The sequence below is a fragment of the Triturus cristatus genome, chromosome 4_2, assembly GCF_964204655.1.
Source record: "Triturus cristatus chromosome 4_2, aTriCri1.1, whole genome shotgun sequence".
Taxonomy (NCBI): Eukaryota; Metazoa; Chordata; class Amphibia; order Caudata; family Salamandridae; genus Triturus; species Triturus cristatus.
This window is the reverse complement of record NC_140586.1, coordinates 980739566-980760801: the sequence shown is the minus strand read 5'-3', so window position 1 is coordinate 980760801 and position 21236 is coordinate 980739566. Positions and strand designations below refer to the sequence as shown.

The 21236-nt window shown below is 43.8% G+C and overlaps 1 long non-coding RNA gene across 1 annotated transcript in view; it reads left to right on the top strand.

Annotated features, from left to right (window-relative positions):
* Positions 1 to 21236, top strand: part of LOC146839204 (uncharacterized) — a 118857-nt gene that overhangs the window by 35215 nt on the left and 62406 nt on the right. Inside the window, exon 6 of the long non-coding RNA XR_014960806.1 lies at positions 10800 to 10922. This is a non-coding gene — a long non-coding RNA (uncharacterized LOC146839204). The remainder of the gene's footprint in view (positions 1 to 10799; positions 10923 to 21236) is intronic.

Sequence of the window (21236 nt, the reverse complement as noted above, 5' to 3'; positions counted from 1 at the left end):
CCTACAAAACATTAACAACATTGCCTGTAACGTAGAAAAATAGATTTAATTGACCCTAACAAAAATAAACTAAAAACCCACAAAAGCTGACCCACCCCCCTCCCTAACCCAAACCAATGTCCGTAAGAAAGTCCAGAAAATACTGTAGTCCAAAAACCCAAACCAGTTCCCACCCACCCAAACAAGAATTAAAAAAGGGGCAGAAGACAGGGACTAAGTTGCGGGGCGGGATTGCATGAGGACACGCATCTACTCCTCTAGACGGGCAACGCGGCGTCTGAGAGTGCGGCAGAGTGCGGCAGTTGCAGCCACAGTGGGGGGGCACCGTACCGCTGGATGGTGGTGGCTGGGGCCCGGGGTACTGAAGGAGGCTTCAAGTGCTGCTGCAGTCTCCTCCTCCTCCTCTGCCAAGAGCACCAGCCACCGATATTCCTGCTGGATTGCCTCCAGCTTCCGGCGCCGTGCCTTGGCAGCCAACTCCTTCCGATTGACTTTGGAAGGAGTAGCTGTATATAAAAAAGAAAAAAAAAGACAATTGTAAAATATACTCTTAGAAAAACAGTAAGACAAGTTAATTATACACATAGTGTCATGGTAGAGTAGCACTATAAAGCACAGTACATAACATTTTAAATCTCGCCCGTCCTTCTTCCTTCCACCCGTCTTTCACTTTTTAGTTGAACAGTGCACCAGGTGAGCTGATCTCACTTTTAGTCTTCTCCATAAAACTTTCAAAGCGGAGTTGAAATCAGATAGATGAGGCCATTGGTTGCTCGGTACTCCCGCCCCTATGCCAATTAAAGGGTGTCTAGTCTAGTTCACTCTTCAAACGTTCACACCAACTCATACTTACTTGGACATCGGATGGCGGGCGGACAACATCCTCACGCTAAAAAGGGTGGGGGTCCCGTGGGGACAATTAGGATGCGCCCGCCACATTGGTGGGCGCATCCGGTTTTTTTTACATTCTGGTGGGCGGTGCTGAAAGCAATGCTAAAAATACATGTTGTGCTGCTTTTCCAACCACAACATGACAGGCCCCGCGCGGAGCCTGTCACGTTTTGCTTTGAAAGGCAGGGGGGTACCATAGCATAGGTAGGTACCCTCCATGGGGGCCCCCAAGCATACTCTGCAATGTCTGCATGCCTTTCCATGGCGGACGGCAATGCCGCCACGCAAAGGCATTCCAAAATGCAGACTATATTGCTGGCGGTGTGTTCAGAGAGACACCACCGCCATATTGAACCCTTTTCCGCCTGGTCGACATGTGGGGGGTCAGAATATTTTCTACAGGGATGGTGGGAGGTTTACCCCTGGCGGGTTGGTGGTGACTACCGCCGGCCTGGCAGGGGCAATCTGCCTGCCATCCTAATGGTGCCCTAAGTCTCAACAGTACAGTATACATACAGTATACCTTTGCAGTGAGTGCCTTCCACCACTGTTCAGTTATCATGATTTAATTCCCAACAGTATAAGTGTAACAATGTTTATTGTTTTTGATTTTCCGGTTGGTGCTGCATTTATAATAAAACAATGTACAGAGCTTCTCAATTCAAAATAAACATTTTGAACTTACATAGACTTGGTGGTATTTGGTGTGGACTAACTTACACGAGTGAGCAAATAAAAGTAAGGATGTGCATGTGCATTGCTTCCACAACTGAGCTGAGAGGTTGGGTGTGGTATGTTCTGGGTTGTCTACTTGTTGGGTATCTTGGGGGGAGGGTTCGGATACCTAATAGTTATGACAAGACAGTACTATAGTCAGGCAGGGGATTGTGGTGGGTTCTGAATTTCTGATTGAGGTGTGTGAGGAAGGTCCAACCTACCATCACCAACATCCTATTTTCTTGTGCAAAGGTCTGCATGTGCAAAATCCCTACAACAGTAGTAGTATTTCCTATCATATTAAAATAGTAATACATCTGGTCGGGCATTTGTTGCTGTGAATTGTCAAAGCCTCAAGATTAACAAAGACTCAAGATCATAAGACTAGAAGTAGTACAAGACGACGACCCAAAGGACTGGACTCAATGGCTAGAGCTACTGGTGAATCTGAGTTTTATTTACAACCTTTCATATAAAGAGTGGCAGTAAAAGTTATGGAATAAGAAATATTATTAAAAACAAAGAAGACTTACTGGGGCCAGCAGAGGAGCCCTCGTTGGTGTCCTCCTGGTGGTGGTGTTCTGCCTGTTCTCCCGCTGACTGCCCACTCCCTATCTGCCTGCCCCTGGGTGCTGATGAACAGGAAAGATATAAGAAAGAGACAAACATTGATGGATGGTGTCAAACAAATACAATATTTGTAAAAAAACGGTCAAAAAACACTTATTTAAACAACAATTGCAATAACTAAATTGACCGATCTCATCTGGTCAACAAGTAGTATCGGGGGATTCGCGGATCGACTACTTAAGTTACTATTTATCAACAGTAATCCAGTCTTCCATTCCAGTCTTCCATTCTGATTCCAGAATACTAAGTTACAACTAAGCATAAGTACGACGTACCACCCGACCTAGCCCACCTATTCCAGACGTGCCAATTGTACATTAAGTATGCATTTCCACTTCTAGTCCTCAACAATGTATATGGTCAAATGCAGGACACATGATTACATTTTTTGTATACACCACATTTTGGGTTGATTGATTGATGCTGATGTTCTGCTAGTGCTAAGCCAATTACCACCACTCATTGCACAAACTAGAAAAGGTTCTAATAAAGACTGGCGTACTAGCAGCACATGACGTAACTGAGTGGGCATCATGCATACCACTAAAAAATTACAAACTCATACAAAGTACCTAAACCTAAGTGGCAGGACAAAGTAAGGACTAGAGTCACTGTAGCATTACGTAACTTAATTTCTCTAAAATAAACTCTTACAGAATCACGCTAAGAGAGCGCAAACGCAAAGTTGCAAACAAGTAAGATTAGTAGTAGCGCAGAGGAGCACCTGTGTCATAACAATCACAGAAGGCTTTTAAACGTAATTAACCTGGAATGTAAGCAGCAACATTCTAGCTGGTTGGAAGAAAAAAAGATATTCACAATATAACACAGAGCATAAGAATAGACACAAAGTAGTAATAATTAAATAGTTACTCACCAAGACCCGGGACCTCCACTCCTAGCAGGTCCAGCAGGTCCTGCTCACGGTCCAGGATGTCGGACCACCGGTGCGTCAACTACACCTGGGTGCGCGGGACCCCAGATCAGCGCAACACTGCCAGGCGCACCTTCCCCCACCGCTGTCGACGCTCCTGGAGGCCGTACCCGGACCCAGGCCTGCCACCTGCTGCCAGGGTTGAGGGGAGGTGGCGCTGCACAAAGAAAATGAATGCAGCCAACTCCACCTCCTCAAATAAGGCCCGTGCCTGCACCCCTTGTGGACGCCGCCTTCCACAAGGAAGGCGGTCGCGGCTCTGCTGCGAGTGCGACGAGCCCTACCCTTTGTCATGGTTCTGGGACGGGGCGGGAAAAAAAAGGTAATACAATTAAAAAAGTAAGTAAAGGAAATAAATAGCAGGCAATAGAAAGAGTGAAAAAGTAGATAAAAACAAAAACTATAGAGTCAGGAAAATAGAGAGAGCGATAATAAATAAAAAAGATCAAAAAAAAGTTTTCAGAAGCAAAGGATTGAAAAGATATAGGGAGGATTGAAAATCAGGCCCCAGAACCATGCAATAGAGTGAAAAACAAGCTGGCTGCGCCCATTGCAATCAGGTGCGCAAGTTCGGGCAATATTTTCTCCCTGAGCAAGCAAAAAGCAACGCGAACACGTAAAAGCATTCGCGAACAGGAAATACGTACCGCGAACGGGCACGAGCATGCATTGCGTGACCCGGAACAGGAAGTAATCATCGCGGGAGGGTGGGACAAGTGAAAACAAGATGGCCACGCCCGTGAGCAACGGCATGGGTAAGATGGCGAGCCGCGATCACGCAAAAAATACCGCGAACAGGCAGGAAAAAAACTTCTGCGTCTTCGCGATATTTCCGGCGTGTTTACAGAGATTTTAAACATTTTCGCGATAGTTTGTGAAAGCTAATTTCGCAAATTCCGCCCACCGCTACACAAAATCAAGACTGGGTGGACTTTGTTGACTGTGCTGCTAAGGCTCTGGAAGGTTGGTTATTGGGCAGTAAAGTGTGTGGGCCCGATTCACAGAACTAACTTAAGACAAAATCCTAAACTTACTACCATTTTGGTATTCACAGAAGGCAATTAATCATTACAGAAGACACTTACTCACTTCGGTATTCACAGAAGTTAGGAGTCCTAACTTTAGGACTCCTAAATGCCTTCTGTGAATACCAAAAGTCTTAAAATTAGGATTTTTCTCAGTTTAGGAGTCCTAAAGTTAGGACTCCTAACTTTACTACTACTAAACTGAGAAAAATCCTAATTTTAAGGCTTTCGGTATTCACAGAAGGCATTTAGGAGTCCTAAAGTTAGGAGTCCCAACTTTACGACTACTAAATTGAGAAAAATCCTAATTTTAAGACTTTCGGTATTCACAGAAGGCATTTAGGAGTCCTAAAGTTAGGAGTCCTAACTATACTACTACTAAACTGAGAAAAATCCTAATTTTAATACTTTCGGTATTCACAGAAGGCATTTAGGAGTCCTAAAGTTAGGACTCCTAACTTCTGTGAATACCGAAATGAGTAAGTGCCTTCTGTGAATACCAAAATGAGCAAGTGCCTTCTGTGAATACCAAAATGGTAGTAAGTTTAGGATTTTGTCTTAAGTTAGTTCTGTGAATCGGGCCCTGTGACTTCAACGGATTGTACAATCTGATAATGAGGGAGCTGATTCTTAATAACCGTCAAAATCAGCTGTTGCACCAGTATCTGGTAGACTCTGATCTGACCTCTGCCCAAGAATTGGGAAAGAAAGCAGACAAATGGGTCAGAACCAGGGTGAGGCAGAAGGTACAGAATCAAGGCGATGACCCTAAGAAGCAGGATGCTAAGAACTCTGACAAGGGTGGGGACAAGGGTAAAGATCAAAAGTCTTCTCAAGGGCCCTAAAAATCTTCTTCTTATGGGGAGTAACAGTCTAACAAGGGAAAAGGCCAAAAGAAACCTTGGTGCAAAAGCTGTAAACAGAAAACTCACTGGACCAGTGAATGCACCAAGTCCAAAGAATCTACTCCAGCCTCCACTGCCCCTAAGGCATATGTTCCCCCTAGTACAGCTACAATAGGTGCTGGCAATGTTCAGAATAAGGGTGTAGTAGGGTTGACCCTGGGTTCTGAGATGGACTCTGGACTATTAAGAGTTCCAACTCAGGCTGTGGTTGTCTGTGATGGGGGCATGGATATGTCCCCCTGTGTGAGTCCCAGTAACTTGGGTAAATACAGACAGCAGCCTTTGATCAATGGAGTAGAAGCTTGGGCATTCAGGGACACAGGAGCAAGTGTCACAATGGTGACAAAATATCTTGTGGATCCTGGGCAGATTATAGTTGGTGAAAAGTGCCAAGTGACCAATACTAGCAATGTCAGAATAGACCATTCTCTGGCAGTTGTTAACTTCTCCAAGGGAGGGGTAACTGGCCTTAAGAAGGTTGTGGTAAGTGCAGACCTACCAGTACAGTGCTTGCTTGGCAATCATGTAGAGACTTCATCTTGGGCTGAAGTGGAGCTCAGGACACATGCAAAAATGTTAGGGATCCCTGCACATGTCTTTGTTGTGACCAGGCCACAGTCTAAAATGTCTAAAACTGGAGAGGCCTTGGATTCTGGAATAATGGACCAGGTGCCTCACAAGAGGAGGAGCAGTAGGGTTAAGGCAGAGCCTTCCCACCTGTCTCAGAATGCTGATCAGTCTCCTCAGGGAGATGATCTTAGGCCTGAGGAATGAACTGGTACAGATGAGCTTGGACCTGAACAGGTTGAGTTCTTGGGGACAGGGGGCCCTTCCAGCTCTGATCTGAGCCGGGAGCAGAAAACCTGCCCCTCTCTTGAAGCCCTCAGGAAGCAAGCTGCTGATGAGACTGCTAGGAATGCTAGTGGCACCCATAACGTTTATTGGGACGATGGACTCCTTTACTCAGAGAGTAGAGACCCCAAGCCTGGTGCATCCAGGAGGTTGGTTATACCTCTGAAGTTTAGGGGTTTCCTATTGACACTATCCCATGATATTTCCCTAGCAGGACATCTAGGCCAGAACAAGACTTGGGACAGAATTGTTCTTCACTTTCACTGACCCCACATGTCTGAGGACACAAAGGAGTTTTGTCGCTCCTGTGTAAACTGCCAAGCCAGTGGCAAAGCAGGTGGCACTACAAAGGTCCCCCTGATTCCACTACCTGTGGTGGGGGTGCCCTTTGAAAAGGGTAGGGATTGACATTGTTGGTCCCATGGATCCCCAAACAGTATCTGGGCACAGATTTATACTGGTGGATCATGCCACCAGGTACCCAAACAGCACCTGTAGTGGCAAGAGCTCTCTTGAGTGTGTTCTCAAGAGTAGGCTTTCCTAAGGAGGTAGTATCTGACAGAGGTGCAAACTTCATGTCTAGTTACTTGACTGCTATGTGGAAGGAGTGTGGAGTGAACGACAAATTCAAAATACAAGAAAAAACTGCAGGTCTAGAATTATATACAACCCAACCAAACAATGACTAAACAAGAAGTGGAGTCTTATGGAAAAAAGAATGAGATCCCATCACCCACCGAAGTGGCTTGATTTATCTTCCAGGAACTCTTAGTAAACCTAACTCTCATGAAGAAATTGAGAATTATGGTTCAACAGAGAGTAGTGAAGAGCAGCAAATGCTTCTCATATACAATAGAGCAAAATAGCTGTTTTATGGGGTGATACTTGCAGTGCTAGTGAAACTAAGTGAAAAAAGAAGTGATTTAAATTGACTATCAAGACACAAAACAATTTTATTCGGTGCTGTCTTGGCGTCAATATAAAAACAGTGCATATACAGTTTAAACAAATAACTGGAGGATGGATAGGTCTACATGTTTCAGGTCTTGGATATTAGAATCCCGGCTTTCGTCAGGACCTCTGAATTTTTTAGTTACTGCAAAAAGTTTTAGTGCTTCAGTGTAGAATAACAAAACAAAATATGGTTGGTAACGATACAACATACTCACTTCTGTGGATCCAAAACTGGAAAACTACAGACAGTAGAACCGGAAAAATACCTAATGAAAAATAAAAATACTCACATGAAACCTAGTATGTAATTCTAGAAACATTCATTTGTAGTCATTGTAGCATTGGGTTAGATAATTCAAAATATGATACTAAAAATTTACCAAAACGCCACTTAGTGTATTCTAAAACCAAAGTTTAATATCAATTAATGCACTTACCCGGCTTTGTGCGGGTGCGCACCTCACCTCACCTGGCATCCGCTCAGGACGTGAGGCACCGCTCTATATATAAAAAGGAGTAACAAACAGCCAAGATTCAGAATGAACATTGTCTGATCATGGTGACTGTCCACTATATATATCTTTGTTATATCCAAGTCACACTGTCGAAAACCAATGGCGAAAAAGAACCACAGGAGTCCTTGTACCCATTTTGGGATAGCTCTAAGAAGGCTCTCTGACGTATTAATCATGACTGAAAATTAGATCAAATAAGCATCGATCTGCATAGATGCCTACTAAACTGAAACAAATATATTTAGGATACTATTTATTTAGAGGACGGGAAATCTGTCTAAAGGCTTAAAGAAATGGTTGCTGAAGATCATAGAGACGGTCATGCAGTGGCCGTCAGAAATGCAAGTAAAAGATATACTTAACTCTTTAAAATGCACTAGCGTCTTAGCTGATTTGTTTATACAGACATATTCCCTCAATGGTCTAGCTTATCAAAACGTCCCTCTGTACCAAACAAAATGCGAAGACAACCGACAGCGTTATGGTTTTCACAATCAGAATAAGGAAGCCCCATAGCTTACCTCTCCGTCGGTACCCCTCTCAGGATCTAAGCTGGAAGGGGAGGTGTCCGGCGGAGAGGGAGCCGATCTTAAATACTCTCTTCCCTGTTTTCTCCTTCATACGTGACGCCCGTGTTGTGTTTTCGAATGCGCCTTCGACCGGCGTTGGTGGCCTGTGTGATGTCACATCATATCACGTGAATGCATCATGCGTCACTCAATGGGAATTGTAGTTCTCTCACGCAGTAAAAACCTTGCGTGTAGTCTACAGTGACTCTTACGAAAACTTATAAAATTTTCCTTTATATACAGTGACGCCATAGATACCACTTTATGAGTAAGTAGGATAACAAATCATGAGAATTATGTCATTTCACAAAATAAAGTTGAAATAAGGGGCGCATTTAACCTCCAGTCTACTGATGGTATATGAAAGCGTCCAAATTTCGTTATTATGCCATTAATAAGGGGCGCATTTATCCTTCAGTCTACTGATGGTATATAAAAGCATCCAAACTTTGTTATTATGCCATTAATGTCCAAACAAAGGGGACTGAGTTAAAGGAGTTCTTCTCATAATGCAGAGCAATTGTATGAATATTATAAGGCACGTCGGAGAGGTTGATGTGAAAAACAGCCTTATGTTTAACGACTGAATCATATCGGTATGAGACATCGTTATAATGACACCCAAGGTGTATCATCATTAAGTCCAACACGGTCACTTTGAAGTTTAAACACCCATTTTTGTTCTTTTATTAAATAAAGGGGTGTTCTAGTACTATCCAACGTAAGTCCTCCGGTTTATGTATGGATGACACAAAATGGTTTGTGAGTCTAGTTGCCAATTTATTCCGTCTGATGGTACTTTTGTGTTCGTTGATGCGAACTTTGACTTTTCGTATCGTCATACCAACATAACACAGGGAACAAGGGCACATAATTAGGTAGATTACTCTCTCCGTGTTGCAGTTTGTGTGTTTCTTAAGGACCCATGGTGTGCCCGTCCCAATGTCCACTGTTTTAGTATGTTGAGTTTGAGGACATGCTGTACAAGAACCGCATGGGAAGTGTCCCTGTACTGGAGGAAGATCCCATAATGTACTCATTGTACTCCCTGTGCGGATCTTCGGTCTGGTGCGTACCAGACTGTCCCGTAAACTAATTCCTCTTTTAAATGAAAAAAGTGGGGATGGAATACTTTAGTTTCCTACCTTCAGAATTTGCCAGTGTGCACGCACAATTTTTTGCACATTGTTGTATAGAGTGCTAAAAGTATTGACAAAGGTTATTCTTGAGAGCGGAGGTTTCGGTACAGGGGGTTCTAAGACAGCATCTCGATTTTTGTTGGAGGCTCTCTTCCAAGCCCGTCTCACCAGATGTTTAGGGTATCTTCTATCATGTAGCTGTTTCGATAGTATTTTAGCATGATGCTCAAAAGTTTCTCTGTACAAACCTCCGCTCTCAAGAATAACCTTTGTCAATACTTTTAGCACTCTATCCAACAATGTGCAAAAAATTTCTATAGTGTCTCACATTAGGGTCCCACTCCCACCACTCCCACGAAGAAGATACACAATGATGATGACTGAGACAGACAACCCAGAAAATAACACCATTTTGCTCACTCACTTGTGTAAGTCCACCCCACCACACCAAATACCACCGAGACTATGTGTAAGTTCAAAAGGTTTATTTGAAACAAGTAACAAGCTCTGTACACCGTTATATGAAACTTAATTTACTACAGCCATCGTCAATAAGCCAGCAAAAAGCATAAGATTAAAACAGTACACATTTACAAGTACATGACAACAAGAACAAGAGACAAGATCTGTTGAATTCTGGAAGACCCCTCACCGTACAACGTAGAAATACTGGTTACATCATGCATCATAAGCTCTGCAAATCTCTGGTTTGTAGAAGGGAATCTTCTGCCTATTATATGAGAAAAATGCTGCGTATAATTAAACATGCGCAAAAAGAGTAGTAGTCGACATGATGAATCTAAAAGGGTTACACATGGCTCAGGCTCACTTTCAAAAGAGTAGAGTAGGACTAGATGACCCTAGGAACCATGGGCCTCATGTAGGTGGCATACACTTTACTGATTCTAAAATACCGAATCATACCGAATCGGTATTTAAGAATCGGTAAAGTGTATGTAGGTAAAAATTCGGTAAATGTTACCGAATCGGAGTGAGTCGGTAATTACCGAATCGGTATTTACCGATTCGGTAATGAGGCATACCTTCCCATTGATGGGAAGGTATGCCTCATTACCGAATCGGTAAATACCGATTCGGTAATGGGGGGAACACATGCAAGGGTGGCAGGGTGTCACATTGACACCCTGTTGCACCCCTGAAACGGCCTTGTGTGCACATGTGGCACACATACATGCCCTAAGGGCATGTATGTCTGCCACATTGCACACTTCTAGGCGCTCTGAAATGCATTTCCACATCCATTCTATATTTACCACCAACTATTAGTTGGTGGTAAATACCGACTCCAAACATCACCCACACACTCCCCCTACATCTCAGTTCTGTATTCGGAATTTACCGAATAGGTAAAATTACCGATTCGGTAATTTTACCGATTCGGTAAATTCCGAATACAGAAATTGTCCCCCTACATACCAAAAGCCTAAATACCGGTCGGTAACGGTATAATTACCGAAAATCGGCCGTTACCGACCGGTATTTGGCTACCTACATGAGGCCCCATATCACTACTAGTGTCTGTCTACTGACTGTACTACTCTAGTGCTGATGTATGTTGTATTAACTTTTTTTTCAATGTTCCAAGTGAACACTAATAAAATAGGGGGAAGTTTCCAGGCATCAAAAAATGTTTAATGTTTTTTCTAGGCACACTACCAACCACCAGTGCCGGCGGGGCCAGCGGCGATGCGGCCATCCCGGAGGGGCCGGGAGAACTGGCGGCACCTGCAGTAGCGACAGGGGGGGAGCCAGCAGCAGTGGCTGCCGGTGGTAAGTTATATTCATTAATTCTTTACATTACTACTAGATGGAAGTGTGTTCACTATTTCACTGTACTGTGTGACTTATTAAGTTGTAGTGAACATTATACAACGGTTGAAGAGACACCCTTTACTTAGCATTAGCAGCGTGAGTAGAGTAACCAATGACCTCTTCTATTTGACTCCAAATCAGCTGTGAAGGTTTTATGGAGAAGACAAACTCAGATCAGATGACCTTGATGGATGTGTTGAACAAAGAGGGAAAGAAGGGTGGAATGACGGGCGAGATAAATAATATGACTGACTGGCAGAGAAGGATATGTTGAAAGCATGCATAGGTGGCTGATAGTAATCAGATTAGATGCATGGGTTTTTGGAGGATGGGTGGAAGGTGAAAGAGGATGCCTGCCTGGGTGGGCTACACAGTATGGGTGGATAGTACTAGATAGCAAGAATGACCAGTGTTGGGTTAAAACTCAAAGCCAAGGCAAGCAAGGAAGGAGCGGAAGCACGGGTGGTTGTTGGTGAAACCAACTAAGGTTTGTTAAGAGATATATCAAAAAGAAGGATAGACGTTTACTTTAATGGATGTGTATGCCTGGATGTACTATGCATAGGTGGAGAGTGTCACTGGAGAGTCTTACTTTAAAGAAAATGTAAAAGAAACTGCGCCAGAGTAGCAAAGCGGAGGGGAATATAAGTAGTATTTTCAGAATACAGTTGACTCGCAGTAGTTTGCAAGCACGTCTTATACATATATATATATATATATATTCACTGAAAAAACCATAGGTTTCAGGGGCGATATAGTTAGCTGGACTTTTCACTCGTACAAAACCATACAAATTCCCCCGTTTTAGTTAGTTCAGCTAACTATAACTCGCGCGCCCGCAATGCACTGCTGATGACGTCACATATTACATCACTCATGACATGGTCAGTGACATCACTCATGACATCACTGATGACTTCTGAAATGACATCACTGATGACATCATCCAGTGAATGTGTGTTTTTCTGAAAATTATATATGTTTTATATATGTATATCTCAAGGTCGATGGAAGAATAAATGGGTATATAAATGTCTAAATGGATGATTTGTTTTTGAAAAATTGATTGTATAACTGACTGATTAAGTGTATCATAGTGAATACATGGCTTAGTGAGTAATGTTTAAATATGTAAATATCTGTATCAGTCTCTCACTTTGTGTATAAGTGGCTGCATGGGTTGGTGAGTAGCTAGATGAGTGTCTATATAGGTTATTAGTTGATTTTTTGAGTATCAGTATGAGTGTCTGATGTCTGTATGGTTCAGTGGGGGTATTACGTAGTGCATAGGTGCATGAATGAGTGACTCTCTGTTTGTATGTGTTGAAGACAGCATGTGTGTAGGACTGTATGGGTGGATGAGTGTGTGCATGGGTGTGTTAGTGAGTGAATGACTGTCTCAATAGTGTCTCTATGAGTAACTACATATGTTTTAAACTAGTATATGTGACTATTGGTGTATATAAGTGAGTATATGTGAGAGTGAGCGATTGAAAGAGTTCCTGTATGAATAAGTATGTGTTTCTATAAGTGATTGTTTAAAAGACTAAGTATGTGTAAGTTTCTGTAGAAGTAAGTGTGGTGGTGTGTGTATAAATGAATATGCAGGTAAACAGATGTTTGATTCTTTATTAGCATGAGTGACTACGTGTGTGAGTAACTTTATGGATGAGTGGCGTTGTGTAACAGAATGTATAGGTGTATGAATACATATGATGAGTGAGTGCATGTATGAGTGACTGTATAGGACCGTTGGTGAATGAGTGGATGTGTATGTGGATCTTACAATTACTGAATAGGTTGTTGTAACTGGTATTGGTATGTCCATTGTTTTGAAAATTTTAATTTCTATTTTTGAATGTGTGTATGAAAGGTTATATTAGGGGGAGAGGAGGTCTGCCACTCTATCACAAGGATGATGTTATCAGTGATGTCATGAGTGATGTCACTGACCATGTCATGAGTGATGTAATATGTGACGTCATCAGCAGTGCATTGCGGGCGCGCGAGTTATAGTTAGCTGAACTAACTATAACGGGGGAATTTCTATGGTTTTGTACGAGTGAAAAGTCCAGCTAACTATATCGCCCCTGAAACCTATGTTTTTTTCAGTGAATTTCTAAGGTTTTTTTAAATGCTAATTCCTAGCTATAACGTGCCTGAAACCTATGGTTTTTTCAGTGAATTTCAAAGGTTTTTTAAATGCTAATTTCTAACTATGCCTACAGAGATAGGACATGTGAAGAAAGAAGGAAAAACGCACAGAAAGAAAAAAACGAAATGCAGAAAGAAGCAACAGAAGTCCTCAAAGACGAAGAAAAGTGCAGGAAGAAATATAACGTGCAGAAAGAACAAACAGAAGAGCAGAAAGAAGCCTTGTTGCAAAATCATCCTGTACCCTCAACTTTTTCAGACGGATACTGGTGGTAACTGAGTCTGCCTAAGCAGTCCCAGAGCCAGTGCTATGTTAAAAGACACTCAGAATACAGTGAAAACACCTACATACACTAGGGCACACTATGCGTTGGGGTCCCCCTGTGATTAGAATGACCTCCTCTGTAAGCCCCTAGTATATAATAGGGCAGGGGATTAAAACTACCTCTTAAAACGCACCACAGGGCGTGTTTGAACACGTCACCTCATGCCCCGTCCCCTCCCTTCCCCACTGTGTAAACACACCCTGTAGCCATTTTAAGTTGGGAGATTAAGTCCCCTTGAATCCTGAGGGTCCCTAGGGTCCAACTAGACCACTAGGTACCTCCAGTAAGCGCCACAGAGCTGCGTTGCAGAGAGGTGTAAAAAGTGGCACGGCCTGCACCACCTCTCTGCAACGCAGATGAGTGGTGCTTACTGGAAGCACCTGGTGGGCTAGTTGGACCCCAGGGTCCCTCAGGATTGAAAGGGAATTATTTTCCCAACTTAAAAACATGCCACAGGGCGTGTTTGCACACGTCACCTCTGGCCCCGTCCCCTCCCTTTACCACTGTGTAAACGCGCCCTGTGGCCGTTCTGAGTTGAGAGATTAAGTCCTCTTGAATCCTAAGGGTCCCTAGGGTCAAACTGGCCCCTCCCATCTTCCCTGTGTGGTCAGCTAGCTGCTCCTGACCCCCTCCCACCTTCCCTCCATGGTCTGTGTGTATGCCATCAGTCTCACTGTTGCTCTCCATGGTGTGTCTTGTTTCTAGTGCCCATCCTGCCTGACCTCCATGGTCATCTTACTGCTCCTGCCCTGCCCCCTTGCCCCCAGCCCTCTGTTTCCATGTGCAGACCTCTATTCCCTCCTTCCTGGCTTGTCGGTTCCATTGTAATGCCCCTGATCCGTCCCTCCTGCCCTTTATGGTCTGTTATGCTGCAGCTTTCTCTCCTGTCTGTCCATTATGGTCAGCTAGCTACCATTGCCTCTTTCCCCTCTGTTGTCTGTTGTCCATGTGCATGGTCCTGTCCCCTCCCTATTGCTTTCTATGGATTGTTGTGCTGCACTCCCGTCCCGCATGCCCTGTGTGGTGTATTATGCTGCTGAAAACCCTGATGCCTGCCCTGTAGGGTCAGTTTGGTGCACCTCTCAATGTCCCTCCTATCCTCTGTTATCCGAGTCCATGTCCCTACCCCAATTCCTCCTGCCTACCATGATCCAATGTACCATACTTGCGAACATTTTGAACTTGGTAAGAGGGAGATTTTGAAATAAATCTGGGGTATTGATTTTCCCCTTTGAGTTACACTGAAAAAGAGAAGATTGTAGACAGGAACCAGATCAAGTAAAGCCCATTTGAGCTTAAAAACATTGGACGTTTCCTGGCTGAAACGGGTCTGTTGGCATGTATGGTTGTATGACCACTGCCTCTTCCTTCTGCCCACAATGGTCTATTACATCACCACAGCCTCTCTTGCCAGTCCTGTATTGTTGGTTTGTAGCCCCTGCCCCCCTTTCCACTGTCCTCCATAGTCTGTTGTGCTGCCACTGCCCTTCCTGCCTGCCAAGTGTGGTCAAATTGTTGCCTCTGCACTCTCCTACCTGCCTTCAATTTTCAGAGTCCGTGCCCCTGGCCTCTGCCTCCCAACAGTATCCTAATGAACAACTAGATTGCTAACATTCTATATTTATTACAAAAGTGTGGAACGCCTGACGTCATCTTGATGTAATCAAAACTGTAATGCCTGGAGCATTTCCTTTAGAAATTACATATATGAGATGTTCTTATTTGCATCAAAATTATTGTTAGTGCTCTAAAAAACTAAAATGAGGACATATTTTCTGAGTTTTCAAATAGCAACAAAGAACTTTTTAATTATTTGTAATCTTAGTTTTTTTATCCAGTTGACCACTTGATTAAATGTTGCATTCAAGGGGAGAGGGTGTGGTGTTACTTCCAGAGCTGCAGACTTTGCAACTTGGGAACCAGGTTGGAGTGTCTGCTTCAGCACAACATTCTGTGATTCTGGTCAAATCACTTAATCTCCCCATGTCTACAACCAAAATGAATTTGATCTTGTGTGATGTAACCAATGCTCATGTAAAGCACTCCAATACCTGACAAGTCTGCACTATATAAAACTGCAAATACACAAAAAATAAGTGTTTTGCACACTTCTGTCATTGGGCTACATTTGGGCTACATTTGGGTGATATTTGGGCTACATTTGGGCTCTTTTGTCTCTGGTGGCCATTTTAGGAGATTTATTTGTTATGAAGTTTCCTAATTTCCTCATTTACTGCAGTCTCCTCAGTAGGAAATGCTTTCAGTTTTTTACTTTGATTCCATCAAGAAGGTATTCAGATATGTCACACATTTGCCATAAATTCTGAATGTTAGCACTCTAGTTGCTCATTAGATCACTGTAGTAAAGCTACTGCTCACCACGGAAGTCTGCTGCTAGTATTAGAAGTGCATGTTTCAGTCTGCATATCAGAATTTTTTAATGAAATAGAAGAGGATTTGAGAAGTCACTCAAAATATGCCCTAATTTTTCTTTCTTCAGCACTAATCATAATTTCTATGGCAAAATGAACCCCCTCATTGTGTTCCTTTTTAAATTAAATGTTTTAAGTGTTACCAGTTTATTCCCATCAAGATGGCTTCAGGTATGCCATACGTTTGTCATAAGAAAGACAGTAAGCGCTCTAGTTGATCTTAAGAATACTCTGGGACGTTCTGTCATTGGGCTACATTTGGGCTACATCTGAGTGATATTTGGGCTACATTTGGGCTACATTTGAGCTCTTTTGTCTCTGGTGGCCATCTTGGGAGATTTATTTGTTATGAAGTTTCCTAATTTCCTCATTTACTGCAGTCTCCTCAGTAGGAAATACTTTCAGTTGTTTACTTTGATTCCATCAAGAAGGCATTCAGATGTGTCACACATTTGCCATAAATTCTGAATGTTAGCACTCTAGTTGCTCATTAGATCACTGTGGTAAAGCTACTGCTCACCAGGCAAATCTGCTGCTGGTATTCAAAGTGCATGTTTCAGTCTGCATGTCAGAATTTTTTTATGAAATAAAAGAGGATTTCAGAAGTCAAAATGTGTTTTTCTTTCTGCAGCACTAATCATAATTTTATATGGCAAAATGAACCCCCTCATTTCGTTCCTTTAAATGTTTTAAGTGTTACCACTTTATTCCAATCAAGATGGCTTCAGGTGTGCCATACTTTTGTCATAAGTAAGACTGTTAGCGCTCTAGTTGTTCTTTAGAACCCTCTGGGAAGCTGCAGTAGAACACAAAGGAATCAACTGACAGTCTCTGCCCTTGTTGGATGTACATGTTTTACTGAGAATGTCAGACTTCATTCTCCCATGACTGAGAAAGATAATGTGAATTTACAGAAAATATGCTCTCAGTTTAGCTTATAGATCACCTTCCAAACCTCTGTGGGAAAAGCATGAGAAAATAGTTTTCTCTAAAACATGGTTCATGATATCACAGCAGAAGGCTTTTTCACATGGTAAAATCACCTTAGAACACCCCACAATTCCTACAATGAGTATGGTACCATCAACAAATGATTTATAATGTAACTAAAGTCTTAAAACCTTCTATTAACTGCAAGGCTTTTTAATGAGGTGCTATCATGTATATTTTTCCCAAGATGGCTGACAACATTTCTTGGATGAAGTGCTGACAGCCAATCAGATCTCACAATGAGATGTATGGTTAGGCTCCGCCCAGATATGTATATGATTTTACTTTTGATTTTCTCAGGAACTACTGAACAGATTGACTCCATATATGCAAAAGGCACATCCCTGACCTGAGGACTACCTCGTTGCCAAATTTCAAGTAATTCTGTTCAGCCGTTCGGGCTGTACCTTGGACTAAAGGTCCCTATGGAAAATTGCATGGGGAAAACACGTTTTGGGACCCCCCTTTTTTCTCAGCCCCCGCTTGGCGAATCCCCCCGAGACTTTCAATGTAGGAGCGGAGCGGAGCGCCCCACGTATTTTGAAAATTTTGCGAGGATTCGTCAACCGGCGCCAAAGTTATTCCAAGCAGAATGTTGCTGATTTCCTATGGAAACACGGTCGTAACTATAACTATCTACTGGCGACCGCCAGTAGATTATATATATATATATATATATATATATATATATATATATATGAAACAAGGAAGTTGCCTTTTAGTGGGAAGCACTCGATACAGATTCTATCGCACCAAGGACACCGCTGCAGCCACACAAGACAGTTCATGCTGGACGCGTTTCGGGCTTTACGCCCTTCATCTTAGCAGCTATCACAAAGTCGAACAAACACAACTGCCAGGTACATCCCTCAATTTATTCAAAATCAGGACACGCCCTTTTGGGCCGGCAGCTTACACTCCGCCTGTTGGTGCATCATGGGCCTGGTAGTCTGTCCTTCAAACTCCATGTGAAATGCTTGTAAGGAAAAACGCTAAGTTCGTTGTTTTACCAAAGCTGCAGCTTATACATCCACAGTGCGTATCTGTTATTCACGTTCAGTCTGCCCCAATAAACAGACACGGACCCGCTGAGTGTGCGGTGGTGCTCTCCCTCGACCTGGCGGGCCGGAATACAAGAAACAAGGAAGTTGCCTTTTAGTGGGAAGCACTCGAAACAGATTCTATCGCAGCAAGGACACCGCTGCAGCCACACAAGACAGTTCATGCTGGACGCGTTTCGGGCTTTACGCCCTTCATCTTAGCAGCTATCACAAAGTCGAACAAACACATCTGCCAGGTACATCCCTCAATTTATTCAAAATCAGGACACGCCCTTGTGGGCCGGCAGCTTACACTCCGCCTGTTGGTGCATCATGGGCCTGGTAGTCTGTCCTTCAAACTCCATGTGAAATGCTTGTAAGGAAAAACGGTAAGTTCGTTGTTTTACCAAAGCTGCAGCTTATACATCCACAGTGCGTATCTGTTACTCACGTTCAGTCTGCCCCAATAAACAGACACGGACCCGCTGAGTGTGCGGTGGTGCTCTCCCTCGACCTGGCGGGCCGGAATACAAGAAACAAGGAAGTTGCCTTTTAGTGGGAAGCACTCGAAACAGATTCTATCGCAGCAAGGACACCGCTGCAGCCACACAAGACAGTTCATGCTGGACGCGTTTCGGGCTTTACGCCCTTCATCTTAGCAGCTATCACAAAGTCGAACAAACACATCTGCCAGGTACATCCCTCAATTTATTCAAAATCAGGACACGCCCTTGTGGGCCGGCAGCTTACACTCCGCCTGTTGGTGCATCATGGGCCTGGTAGTCTGTCCTTCAAACTCCATGTGAAATGCTTGTAAGGAAAAACGGTAAGTTCGTTGTTTTACCAAAGCTGCAGCTTATACATCCACAGTGCGTATCTGTTACTCACGTTCAGTCTGCCCCAATAAACAGACACGGACCCGCTGAGTGTGCGGTGGTGCTCTCCCTCGACCTGGCGGGCCGGAATACAAGAAACAAGGAAGTTGCCTTTTAGTGGGAAGCACTCGATACAGATTCTATCGCACCAAGGACACCGCTGCAGCCACACAAGACAGTTCATGCTGGACTCGTTTCGGGCTTTACGCCCTTCATCTTAGCAGCTATCACAAAGTCTAACAAACACAACTGCCAGGTACATCCCTCAATTTATTCAAAATCAGGACACGCCCTTGTGGGCCGGCAGCTTACACTCCGCCTGTTGGTGCATCATGGGCCTGGTAGTCTGTCCTTCAAACTCCATGTGAAATGCTTGTAAGGAAAAACGGTAAGTTCGTTGTTTTACCAAAGCTGCAGCTTATACATCCACAGTGCGTATCTGTTACTCACGTTCAGTCTGCCCCAATAAACAGACACGGACCCGCTGAGTGTGCGGTGGTGCTCTCCCTCGACCTGGCGGGCCGGAATACAAGAAACAAGGAAGTTGCCTTTTAGTGGGAAGCACTCGATACAGATTCTATCGCACCAAGGACACCGCTGCAGCCACACAAGACAGTTCATGCTGGACGCGTTTCGGGCTTTACGCCCTTCATCTTAGCAGCTATCACAAAGTCGAACAAACACAACTGCCAGGTACATCCCTCAATTTATTCAAAATCAGGACACGCCCTTGTGGGCCGGCAGCTTACACTCCGCCTGTTGGTGCATCATGGGCCTGGTAGTCTGTCCTTCAAAATCCATGTGAAATGCTTGTAAGGAAAAACGGTAAGTTCGTTGTTTTACCAAAGCTGCAGCTTATACATCCACAGTGCGTATCTGTTACTCACGTTCAGTCTGCCCCAATAAACAGACACGGACCCGCTGAGTGTGCGGTGGTGCTCTCCCTCGACCTGGCGGGCCGGAATACAAGAAACAAGGAAGTTGCCTTTTAGTGGGAAGCACTCGATACAGATTCTATCGCACCAAGGACACCGCTGCAGCCACACAAGACAGTTCATGCTGGACGCGTTTCGGGCTTTTTTGAAGGACAGACTAGCAGGCCCATGATGCACCAACAGGCGGAGTGTAAGCTGCCGGCCCACAAGGGCGTGTCCTGATTTTGAATAAATTGAGGGATGTACCTGGCAGTTGTGTTTGTTCGACTTTGTGATAGCTGCTAAGATGAAGGGCGTAAAGCCCGAAACGCGTCCAGCATGAACTGTCTTGTGTGGCTGCAGCGGTGTCCTTGGTGCGATAGAATCTGTATCGAGTGCTTCCCACTAAAAGGCAACTTCCTTGTTTCTTGTATTCCGGCCCGCCAGGTCGAGGGAGAGCACCACCGCACACTCAGCGGGTCCGTGTCTGTTTATTGGGGCAGACTGAATGTGAGTAACAGATACGCACTGTGGATGTATAAGCTGCAGCTTTGGTAAAACAACGAACTTACCGTTTTTCCTTACAAGCATTTCACATGGAGTTTGAAGGACAGACTACCAGGCCCATGATGCACCAACAGGCGGAGTGTAAGCTGCCGGCCCACAAGGGCGTGTCCTGATTTTGAATAAATTGAGGGATGTACCTGGCAGTTGTGTTTGTTCGACTTTGTGATAGCTGCTAAGATGAAGGGCGTAAAGCCCGAAACGCGTCCAGCATGAACTGTCTTGTGTGGCTGCAGCGGTGTCCTTGGTGCGATAGAATCTGTATCGAGTGCTTCCCACTAAAAGGCAACTTCCTTGTTTCTTGTATTCCGGCCCGCCAGGTCGAGGGAGAGCACCACCGCACACTCAGCGGGTCCGTGTCTGTTTATTGGGGCAGACTGAACGTGAGTAACAGATACGCACTGTGGATGTATAAGCTGCAGCTTTGGTAAAACAACAAACTTAGCGTTTTTCCTTACAAGCATTTCACATGGAGTTTGAAGGACAGACTACCAGGCCCATGATGCACCAACAGGCGGAGTGTAAGCTGCCGGCCCACAAGGGCGTGTCCTGATTTTGAATAAATTGAGGGATGTACCTGGCAGTTGTGTTTGTTCGACTTTGTGATAGCTGCTAAGATGAAGGGCGTAAAGCCCGAAACGCGTCCAGCATGAACTGTCTTGTGTGGCTGCAGCGGTGTCCTTGGTGCGATAGAATCTGTATCGAGTGCTTCCCACTAAAAGGCAACTTCCTTGTTTCATATATATATATATATATATATATATATATATGTACATATATATTATCTACTGGCAGTCGCCAGTTGATAGTTATAGTTAGGACCTATTTTTAGACGTAGCAATCCCTTACATTCATAGTCTCTACGTATTCATATAATAATTTTGAAAACACATTACTAGAAAAATTATTAATAGGAATAGGCCTATTTTTATGTACATGTAAGTTACTCATACCAGTTGGAACTATTTTCTGAGTAC